This window comes from Beta vulgaris, chromosome 6, assembly GCF_026745355.1.
Source record: "Beta vulgaris subsp. vulgaris cultivar EL10 chromosome 6, EL10.2, whole genome shotgun sequence".
Lineage (NCBI taxonomy): Eukaryota > Viridiplantae > Streptophyta > Magnoliopsida > Caryophyllales > Amaranthaceae > Beta > Beta vulgaris.
The window spans coordinates 32,659,583-32,670,805 of NC_079207.1; the positions used below are offsets into that span (position 1 = coordinate 32,659,583).

The window sequence follows — 11,223 nt, forward strand, 5'->3', positions numbered from 1 at the left end:
CAAGGTAATCTTCCTTCTCGGAGTTTGATTCAAGATTTTGAGAAAGTTCATGATGAAACGATTATGGAATTGAATGATAATCAACCTCAATCTAGTAAAATCAAAATTGATTTCACTGATGTTCAAGAAGAAATAGAATATTGGGAGAATGCTGTTGTATGTTATGTAGTTGGGTCAAATCCTCCATTTCCTGTTATGGAAGGATATATAAGACGTGTTTGGGGAAAATTGGGGATTGATAAAATAGCTACGATAGGGCAAGGATTGTTCATAGTAAGAATGTCTACAATGGAGCAAAGGGATGCAGTTCTTGGGATGGGATTTCAATTTTTTGATCGGAAACCTGTTATTGTTAAACCTTGGCATTCTGAAATGGAGTTACAGAAGGATACAATTAAAACTGTTCCAATATGGGTGTAACTTCCAAGGTTGGATCTCAAATATTGGGGAGAGAAATGTTTGTTCAAATTGGTTGCGGGTATTGGCACTCCAGTTCGGTTGGATAAGGCTACAAAAGATAAAGAAAGGCTGCAATATGCTAGAGTGATGGTAGAAGTTCAAGTGGATAAGGTGTTTCCCAAGCAGATTTGCTTTGAAAATGAGAAGGGCAGAGAAGTCACTCAAACTGTTGAGTATGAGTGGGTTCCGATAACTTGTAGTAAGTGCAAGAGACTGGGGCATGAAGTAGATGAGTGTCATAATAAAGGGAAACCCGAGAAGAAGAAGTGGGTGGAGAAGAAACTGAAGGTAGGAGTGGATGCAGAGGGTTTTGAGGAAGTGAAGTAGAAGAGTGGGCAGGTAACAGAAGTAAGTAAAGCTAAATCACCTGTGGCTATCAGGAACTCTTTTGCAATTTTGACTAGGGCAGGGGGTGAATCTGAGGTTGTGGAGGAAGAAGAGAAGGACAAGAGTCCAAGGAAGGAGAACATGGTGGAAGGAGTCCAGGAGGGGAAGCCTCCTGACAAATTATGGATAATATAATTTGTTGGAATGTCAGAGGGCTAAATAGCAAGTCAAAACAGCTAGAGGTAAGGAAGCTTCTCCTTTCTCAAAATGTTAGGCTATTTAGCCTTCTGGAAACAAAGGTTAAATCACATAAATTAGGTGATTTATACCTTGCAATCTGTCCTGGGTGGTGTTTTTCCACTAATGCAGCATGGCATAATAGTGGTAGAATTGTTATTGGGTGGCATCCTACAGCCTACCAAGTAAATATCCTGAGGTGTACTGCTCAGGTTATGCATACTGAAGTTGAGGTAGTTAATGGTGGAAGAAAATTTCACTGCTCTTTTGTGTATGGGCATAATGATACAGAGGCAAGAAAGGAGTTATGGGAGAGTATGAGTGGTTTTGCTAAGGAAATTTCAGGTGCTTGGATTGTTCTAGGAGACTTCAATGCCATAGTTAATATTGAAGAAAGAGTAGGACAGCCTGTGAGGGAAAGGGAGATGGTGGACTTAAGGAACTGTTTGGAGAGTTGCTTGCTAAAAGATCTTAAGGCTACAAGGAGCTTTTACACATGGACAAATAAGCAAGAAGGGGCTAATAGAGTTTTTTGTAAGCTGGATAGAGCTTTGGGGAATGAGAAGTGGTTTGAGGAGTGGCCTGAAGTTGAAGTTAATTTTATGCCAGAAGGAGAGTTTGATCACTGCCCAATTGCTATCAAATTTTTCCCAGCTGAGCAGAGAAGGAAGCCTTTTAGGTTTTTTAATATGTGGAGTGCTTCTCCTAGATTTGCTGAGATTGTGGGAAGAGTATGGCAGGCTCCAGTTCAAGGAACAAAGATGTTTCAACTAGTAAAAAAGTTAAAGATGCTGAAAACAGAACTCAAGAAGTTGAACAAGGAAGAATTTGGGGAGGTGTCAATTCAAGAAACTCTAACATACGAAGAGATGATTCAAGCTCAGCAACAATTACAAGAAGATATTGGCAATATAGAGTTGATGGAGAAGGAAAGAAGATGCAGATTAAGATACAAAGAAGCTCATAAACACTATATTTCTTTTTTGAGTCAAAAGGCCAAAGTTAGGTTGATTGCAGGAGGAGATGAAAATACAAGAATTTTTCATCAAAGTATTAAAATGAGGCGTATTCATAACATGATTAATATGATAAAAAATGGTGAAGGAATCTGGGTTTCTTCTGCCAAGGATGTTAAGGATGCTTTCCTTAACTTCTATCAAGATTTGCTAGGCAGTGCTGGGAGTGTTAGCAAGCTGGAGCCAGCTATTATTGCGAAAGGAAGAGTCCTTAATAGGGAGCAGGAACAGGCACTGTCTCTAGAGTTTACTGAGGATGAGATCAAACAGGCTCTTTGTTCAATTCCAGATGAAAAGTCACCAGGGTTAGATAGGTACACTAGTCACTTCTTCAAGAAAGCTTGGCAAGTGATAGGGAAGGATTTCACTGAGGCAGTAAAGGATTTTTTCAGATCAGGAAGATTACTAGGTGAAATTAATGTGACAGCCATTACTCTGGTGCCCAAGGTTCCATGCCCTGCCTCAGTAGGTGATTACAGGCCCATAGCATGCTGCTCAGTAATATACAAAACTATCACCAAACTAATCTGTTCTCGATTAAGTTTGGTTTTACCTGAACTAATTGTCCCAAATCAAGGTGCTTTTATTAGTGGAAGGAGTATCATTAATAATATACTGCTGTGTCAAGATTTGGTGAAGAGATTTGACAGAAGGAACAACCAAGTTCCTAGTGTGATGATGAAGATTGATTTGAAGAAGGCGTATGACTCAATAGAGTGGGAGTTTGTGGAAGAACTCCTGAAAGCTCTAAGATTTCCCTCTCACTTTATTCAGTGTGTCATGGCCAGTATCACTTCTCCAAAGTTTACTTTGCTGCTCAATGGGGGAAATGAAGGCTATTTTCCAAGCTAAGAGAGGGTTAAGGCAGGGGGACCCCATGTCCCCACTTTTGTTTGTGCTGTGTATGGACTATTTGTCCAGGATCTTTTGCTACATCAGTGATACTCAGGGATTCAAACACTTCATTGGGTGTGCTATTATGAAGCTAAATCATCTCTGCTTTGCAGATGATCTGCTTGTTTTCTGTAAAGGAGATCCTAAGTCAGTCTATATGCTTTTGCAAGGACTAAAACTTTTCTCTGATTCCTCAGGCCTCAAAGCAAATAATAGCAAATCTGCTATGTATTGCAAAGGAATTTCTGAAGTGGAAGTAGAAAGAATGCAGCATTTTCTGGCTTTGCAAGAGAGTTCCTACCTTTTAACTACTTAGGTGTCCCCATATCTGCAAAGAAACTCTCAGCAGCTGATTGTGAGGCCTTAGTAGAGAAGATGGTTGCCAGGATAAGACAATGGAGTACTAGAAGTTTGTCTTTTGCAGGGAGGGCTCAATTAGTGAATGCAGTTCTGATGAGTGTGCATAGTTATTGGGCTTAAATTTTTATTTTGCTAAGCTAGTGATTCACAACATCAATATGGTGTGTAGGTGTTTTTTATGGCATGGGAAAGACAATGCAATCAAGGGAGGTTATGTGAAGTGGGATAAGGTTTGTACAGATAAGAAGTATGGGGGTTTGGGACTTTGAAATATTAGTAAATGGAATCAGGCTGCAGTGGGAAAGATTGTGTGGCATATAGGAATCAACAAGTCAAACCTCTGGATAAAATGGGTTCATGCTGTTTACATAAGGAACCATAATTGGTGGGATTATGAAATCCCACAAGGAGCTAGCTGGGTAATGAAGTATCTTGGTCATGTTAGAGATGGGCTAAAAGAGTTACAGATTCATACTTGGTCTGTTAATACTCCATATAAGATTAACAAGGTGTATCAGCAACTCATGGGAGATCAATAGAGCTTACATTGGGTGTCAGGGGTTTGGAATCGTCTATCCATACCTAAACATAAATTTATCTTATGGTTAAGCATTCAAGGTAGACTGCAAACTCGAGAAAAACTCTACAAAATAGGTGTTAGTTAGGAAGAGAGTTGCTGCATATGTGGTTTGGACAAGGAAACTCATGCACACCTAATGTTTCACTGTGTTTATAGTCAGAGATTACTGGCCAAAGTCCTGCTATGGTTGGGGTTCAATTACAAACTCAGAACATTACCCCAATGGATAATGTGGATTAAAAGATCTTATAAAGGATCAAGAACTAGAAGAAATGTGCTGTTTACTGTGATTGCTGCTGTTGGATACCAGGTCTGGAGGACCAGGAATCGAGCTTTTTGGGAGACTGTAGTTGATAGTGTTGATAAAAGCTTCCATACTGTACAGTTTATAGTTAAATATAGATTGCAAAGTTGGATACCCAAAAAATGTAGCTCAGATGATAGAAGATGGATTGAGGAGTTGTAAATTTGGTTGTTTGCTAAGTATACTTAGCTGTTGAGTGTTGCTTTCTCCTGTTTGAAAGCTTAGGTTGTAATATGGTGGTTTGTTTTGGTTTGCAATATATACTTACTCACTTACCAAAAAAAAAAAAAAAACATCACAACGGGTAAGGGAAGACATGAGAAGTAGTAGCAACTGTACAGCTGTGGTGGCAGCAACATTGCGGCGGCACGCGAGCAACACCGCATGCACATCAACGAAGAGGAAGAGAACGGATGAGAGAAAAATACTCATGATCTATGGTTTTATAGGTGTTGTTTGGAAAATCAATCAAATATCAATATTATTTTTGGAGACCTAAGTTTACTAAAATGGTCAATCAAAAGCGAACGCATAAATTAATTAACCACATGTAAACTTAGAAGCAAACATTTACAATAAAATAAATGCTGAAGCTAAGAAAAGCAATAATTAAAATGATCTAGTATGACCCACAAAACTCGGGAAAATAACTAATCTTCCCATGAATCTCTATAGATCTCCATTCTTGAAACTCATTCGATTCTCATGCTTGATAAATAATTCAATTAAATAAATTAACAAAATTTAAATTACAAAAATACAACCGATTTACATATCATATTTAATTTACATTCAAATTTAACTAACACGCAAAATATAATATCACATAAATGAATTAAATAGATTACAAAAATTTAATTAAAAAAATACAACCGATTCACATATCATATTTAATTTACATTCAAATTTAACTAACACGCAAAATACAATGTCATATAAATGAAAGTAAACATCCATCCATTTGTAATATCATAGTTCATACCAAAAGAAATATCATAGTAAAAATAAATAAAAACTATTTACTTATTAGTAGTTAATAAGAAAATAATATAATATCCTAGAACCTTAATTATGCTTAATATTAATAAATTAAGAGTTTACCACTAATTGAATAATAACTTGAAATATTGATGAAATAATTAAATAAGTTAATTAGCATAAGAGGTTATTCATAATTTGGGAACAAATAATTATTGACAAACCACATACAAGTTGCAAAGTAAGGGTATATTTTCCGATTTTATAAATTAAAGAAAAAATAAAATTATTTTTATAATCCTAAATTTCGACTTTTTGCTTCCTTCCACCATTCTTCTTCCTCCAACCACTACTAGAATCCGGTCTTTTACCGACCGATTCTACCGACCGCACAATAATCGGTTGTTAATATTACAAATACCGACCATTTCCAAGGTGGATGGTAGTTACCGACTGCTTTAGTATTTTACCGACCGTTTTTATTGGCATTAGGTATTTAGAGACTGAATCAACGACTGCTCTTGTTTCTGTTGGTAATTACCTACCGCCTTTAAATATTTCCAACCGCTTAACGGTCGGTAAATCCCAACTAGTAACTCCAGCCTTTTTAACTCCCACGTTTCCCTTTTCCTCTCTTTTCTAACTTCTACGCGGTAAAACCTAGGTTTCGAAAAACCGACGACACCATTGAAGTTGCCCGTTTGTTTTCGCCTCTCCACTGCCTCCTTCGCCGGTTACTTCTCCACTGCCGCCATCTCCGGTTTCGTCTTCATCTTCTCCGTCGCCAATTGCTTCGTCATCATCACGCCGTTGCCGGTTTCAGGTAAGTAATCTTCATCTCTTTTTTTTAAAAAAATTAGTATAATTTTTAGAAAGTAATCTGTTTTTCTGTCCTAAATTTGCAATATTCATGTACCAATTGAGAATTCTAACTTCTAAGCAGTAATGCACTTTGCCTGCATGTTACCGGTTGCAAATTTTTTGTTTTTATTTTTTATTTTTGAAGTACTTTTGGAGGGTTAATGTCTGATGATGAATGTCTTGTTTAACTTCAGAATTTCACCGTCGACGCATGTCGCCACCACACCAATATCGCGAATTTTACCGTCGTCGTCGCCACTGCTCCGTCGTCGCGCCCACCACAACAGGTTGGTTTAGTTTGGTGCGAATTGTTTCATGAATTTTGTACTTTGTTTTTTCCGAATAAATGCAATGAGATTTTCTTGGAACAAGGGTATTGAAGCTGTAATTATGATAGACCAATTGAGAATTCTAACTAAGCAGTAATGTGGATTGTTATTGGAACAAGCATATTGAAGTTTATTGGAACAAGGGTATAGAAGTTCATGGATCATTTTTCATTTTCCTTAATCCGGAGTAAGCTTGTAATTCTACTTATATATTGTATATATATAGACTATAGTTATATAAAGTAGGTAGAGAAAGTGGCAACATGAGAAAAACAAAAAAAAGTTAGACTGCTAAAGAAATGCAGTTTAAAGTACCATTGGTTGCATAGATATCTGCACCTAACTTATTAGAAAAAAAAATACACCCTAACACAATGCATAATCATCTGATTAAGTGCTTTAAGCATTGGTTTTTGTTAAAGATCATTATCTTCAAATAAAATAAAGAAGTTTCCATCACTTAGCACTACATAATCATGTGCTTTGCTGTTTAGTTAAGCAAGATTAGTGAGAGCTTAATCTTTGGCCTCTTACGAGCTGACTGCAATTCATGACAGCAACGTACCAATCACGTGAGCATTTTCGGAGTAAGCAGGAGTAAGCTTAATTGTTCATTTTTCTTGAATTAGACCACCTTAATTTTATCATATATAGCTATAAAATAACCTTAGGGTACCAAATTTCATTAAATATTGATATAATACTGAATCAAATTGATTAACTGAAACTTGAATATGTAAATGTGTGTTTGATTTATATATGGTTTTCTTTTAAAATATATTAATCTCACATAATTAGTTTAATTTCTATCAAGTTCTATTTAAGGGTACTTGTTCATGAAGATGTGTTACTCACATATTTTAGAGTGGCATGAATGTCTATAGTGTTTTGTTCTAGCAATTTGGGATCATAATCAGAACTTTTTGCATGTTAATGCTTATAATTCCAATTTTTTTCTCATGGGGGTAGTAGAAGAGATGAAATAATGCAAGGAAGGAGATGAGAATGTTACCAACATTTTGGGGGCAATACATTATCCTAATTCCTAACTAGAGGGAAGCTGAATAAGCTAGGAATTAGGATATATTATCCTTCTATTCTGGGAAGAACCTCTTTGAGAAAGATAGATATTGATCCTCCTCAAATTATTGTAATTATGATAGACTACAATGGTGGTATATATATATATATATATATATATATATATATATATTATATTAGTATATATATATAATATGTATATATATATATATTATATATATATTATGTATATATATATATATATGTATATATATATATATGTATATATATATATATATATATATATAATGATATTGATATCACAGTGAAATAACCTTAATTTGACTTATTTGGATAACTTGTAATTTTTAATATAATGTGTGATACTCCTATGTTCATTTTGACGTGATTAAAGTTTAATGTAGTAAATGACGATGTTGAATTTAGACTTTGTTAGTAATATTGTTTTAATTGAGATGTGTAGAATAGAGGATCATGAAACGAAAAGACGTAGTTGGATGTATGATAGACGTGATGGACGCTTTCTCAAGACTGAGTTTGTGAATGGAGTTCGAGATTTTATTAAATTTTGTAGTGTGCTATGAACTTCTAAATTTCGATACATTGTATTATTATGTTTGGTGGATTTAGTAATGATTGGTTTTATAATTCATATTTTTATATTATATAATATGTTGAGTTTGAATTGATTCTTATTTCATCCTTAAATTTGATATAAAAAAACTTTTAAGTTTATACTATATTATATTATTCGTTATACTAATCTGTGTTATTTGAATAAAATTATTTTAGATGTCTTCTTCTAGCAGGAGAGGGAGAGCTTCAGGAGGCCAGTCTACGCCACATTCGTCGAATGATCCTGAGGGCGAGACTCCTTTATTCTTTTATTAGTATATTATGTATTTTGAGAAAAATAATGTTTAATTTTGGTTGGTGGAATTACTATTAGATCAATATTTTGGAGAATATGATGTTTAATATATGTTGTAACAAACCTATTATTTATATAAAATGGAGGGCTAGTTTCTATTGTGGTAAAATTAATATTTTTTTTAGAAAATAATAGCAAATTATCGACCGAATAACGGTAGGCTTACCTATCTAAATACGTTGTCTAACCTAACAAAAATAGTAGGTAAAATGTATAAAACGGTTGGTAATCACCTACCGTTGTTTTTAAATTACCGACCGCCAGATATCCGGTAGGTAAATACCAACACATTGCTTGTAGGTGATTACCTACCGCATTTACCAACCGGACATCAGTAGGTAATTACCTACTACAGGCGAACGGTCGGTAATCACCCAAAAGCGGTAGGTAAAATTTTACCGTCCGCCTTTCAGTTGGTGATCTGAAATTACCAACCAACCTTATACCAACCGACGATCAGCGACCGTTCAGCGGTCGGTAAAATGTTTACCGTCCGTTTTTTGTGTTTTACCGACCGATTGGGGCGGTCGGTAAAAACACGGATTCTTGTAGTGAACAAAGCTTAGCTTCATCATCAAATTATTTGAGAGATATTTATGGTCAAAGCAAATTTTCGTAAAGCATTGCCTTATATTTTAAAACAGAGGGAGTATTTCTCAAGATGAATCCAACGGGTATAATTTTTATTTGTCATATTATGAGAGATAATTGTTGTCAAAATAAATTTCCGTAAAGCATGAATGCCTTATGTTTTGAAACTGAGGGAGTAGTATATAATGTATCGGACTTTATTAATAACAAAACATGGCTAAATAAATTGGTTTATTTAATGGTTAATGTTGGGCTAATGGTATTTATAATGTTGCTAACAACTAATTTAAAGCTTAATAATATTAAACTAAATTATGCTACTTGTTAATACTATGTTATATTGTTACGGTTATATATTATACACTCTTTATTAATCATTAAAACTTAATTCGATTCATGGAATAATTAATTAGGAGATTCTAATTTCCTTGCTTAATTTAATGATTTGAGTATAAGTTGTAACATATATTTACTCACTTTATAATATTGTTTATCCTCCACTAACACGCATATCCATTTATAATGATTAATTAAGATGCTATATCAATGTGGTATGACCAAAAATAATATGAAAGTCAATTCACTGAATATCAATAATCTTGTTTAATGATGATTGGTTAATGATAAGTCACTTTAATCCGTACAACTTAACCAATAATGATAATGACTATGAATTATGTACATGAATAAGTATATAAGCAGGACAACGATAATCTAACAAACCTTATGACTACTAATAAGCTTAAACCATAATAAGACATAAAACTAAGCTTACGTAATTAAACATTTGTTAACATCAAAATTCTTGGCTAGATATAAAAAGTTTAAGGGATATTACCAGCCTCCACCGCCGGCTATTAAAGTTGCTATTTCGAATTTCAAGTAATGTTTACTGCTAATGCCCACACTCACCATCTACATACATTATATGATATTAATTATGCTTATTTGTTTCTTTAAATCTAGATTCCAGGATATAAAATGTTTATGATGTTGAAATGATGATGCTACTAAAGTAAGATTGATGTTAATGATATGGATGAAATGAAAAGAATATGATGAGTTATGGAACATGCTTAAAAGTAACAAAACATGATAAATAAAAGAGACGATGATTCTTGGCAGTATTTTGGTTATGTTGGTCGTGCACTTTCCATCCTGGTGGCTCTGCCAGTCTCCTGTGACACCCATATTATGTTATGCCACCTTTTGTTGGGAGATAATAATCTCTCTTGATTTCCATCCTGCTATACCACCTTAAGTTGGAGGACTACTGTTCTCCTTGGCTTCTCTTATACTCGCCAAGGTACTAATAAATTCACTTTTTGATAATAAACATGATAAGTAATATAACGATCATATTATGATGTGCTTTTGAAATGTTTTTTACTTATTCTCTCCTACATGTTTTAAATAAAATGAGTTGAAATGACTTTACGTTGTTAGAGTAGTATGTTACTGAGTCATGACTTATGACGCCTTGTATTTCTATTTTAAGTACTGATGGAGATAATGAAATGGTGTAGTAGTGAGGAGTAATATAGAATTTGAAATTATGTAGACTATAATGCTTATACTCTAAGTTAATAGCCCTCTTTGTACGATAACTAAGTTTTTATTAACTATACTAATGGTGCATAATATTATGTTTTCATGTTATAATATGTTTAAGTTTATGAAGTTTTATGTTGCCTTTTATTCTCTAGAAATGGAAAGTATGTCAATAACTCGTCGACTATTTAGGTTTCGCCAATAACTGATTAATTAACTTAATAATGATGAGTAGAAGCCGGGGCAATACAAATAATCCTTTCCGTAGTAACTATATAAAACTTAACCATTGTAAGTTAGAAATTATTTGGGAAACTTTATTTCTTTAAGTCAATTACAAATTCAATATGGCAATAACTAAAATTAATGAATTTGAAAATATTAAAAGAATTCCAATAATGCTCGGCATTTTGATAACAAAATTATCAAACTCAATTTTTTTCAAAACAAATTGTAGACCGTTGATCAGCAGCACAAGGCTTATAGCCAACAATCACCAATACCCAACACACCCATGCCACTAACACATGAGCACCAGCCAGTAACCCAGCAAGCCTACCAGCCGACTATAATACCCCGTAATTTTATGAATTTTATAAATGTCTTTTAATGTATATTACATATATTTTAATATTAAAATGATTTATTTCTTAAAAGGTTGATTATTTGAAAGTCAAATGGATTATTTAATAATTTTAAGTAGTCAAATATTTTATTTAGTCATACAAATTATTTAAATAGCTTAAAACACCTTTTGGTTTATT

General features: G+C 33.9%; 1 long non-coding RNA gene across 1 annotated transcript; it reads left to right on the plus strand.

Moving 5' to 3' along the window:
* Positions 1-5,665: 5,665 nt before the first annotated feature.
* Positions 5,666-8,313, plus strand: LOC125499035 (uncharacterized). Its single transcript, XR_007275699.2, has 3 exons — positions 5,666-5,978; positions 6,211-6,303; positions 8,179-8,313. It is a non-coding gene; the product is annotated as an uncharacterized LOC125499035 (long non-coding RNA).
* Positions 8,314-11,223: the final 2,910 nt, after the last annotated feature.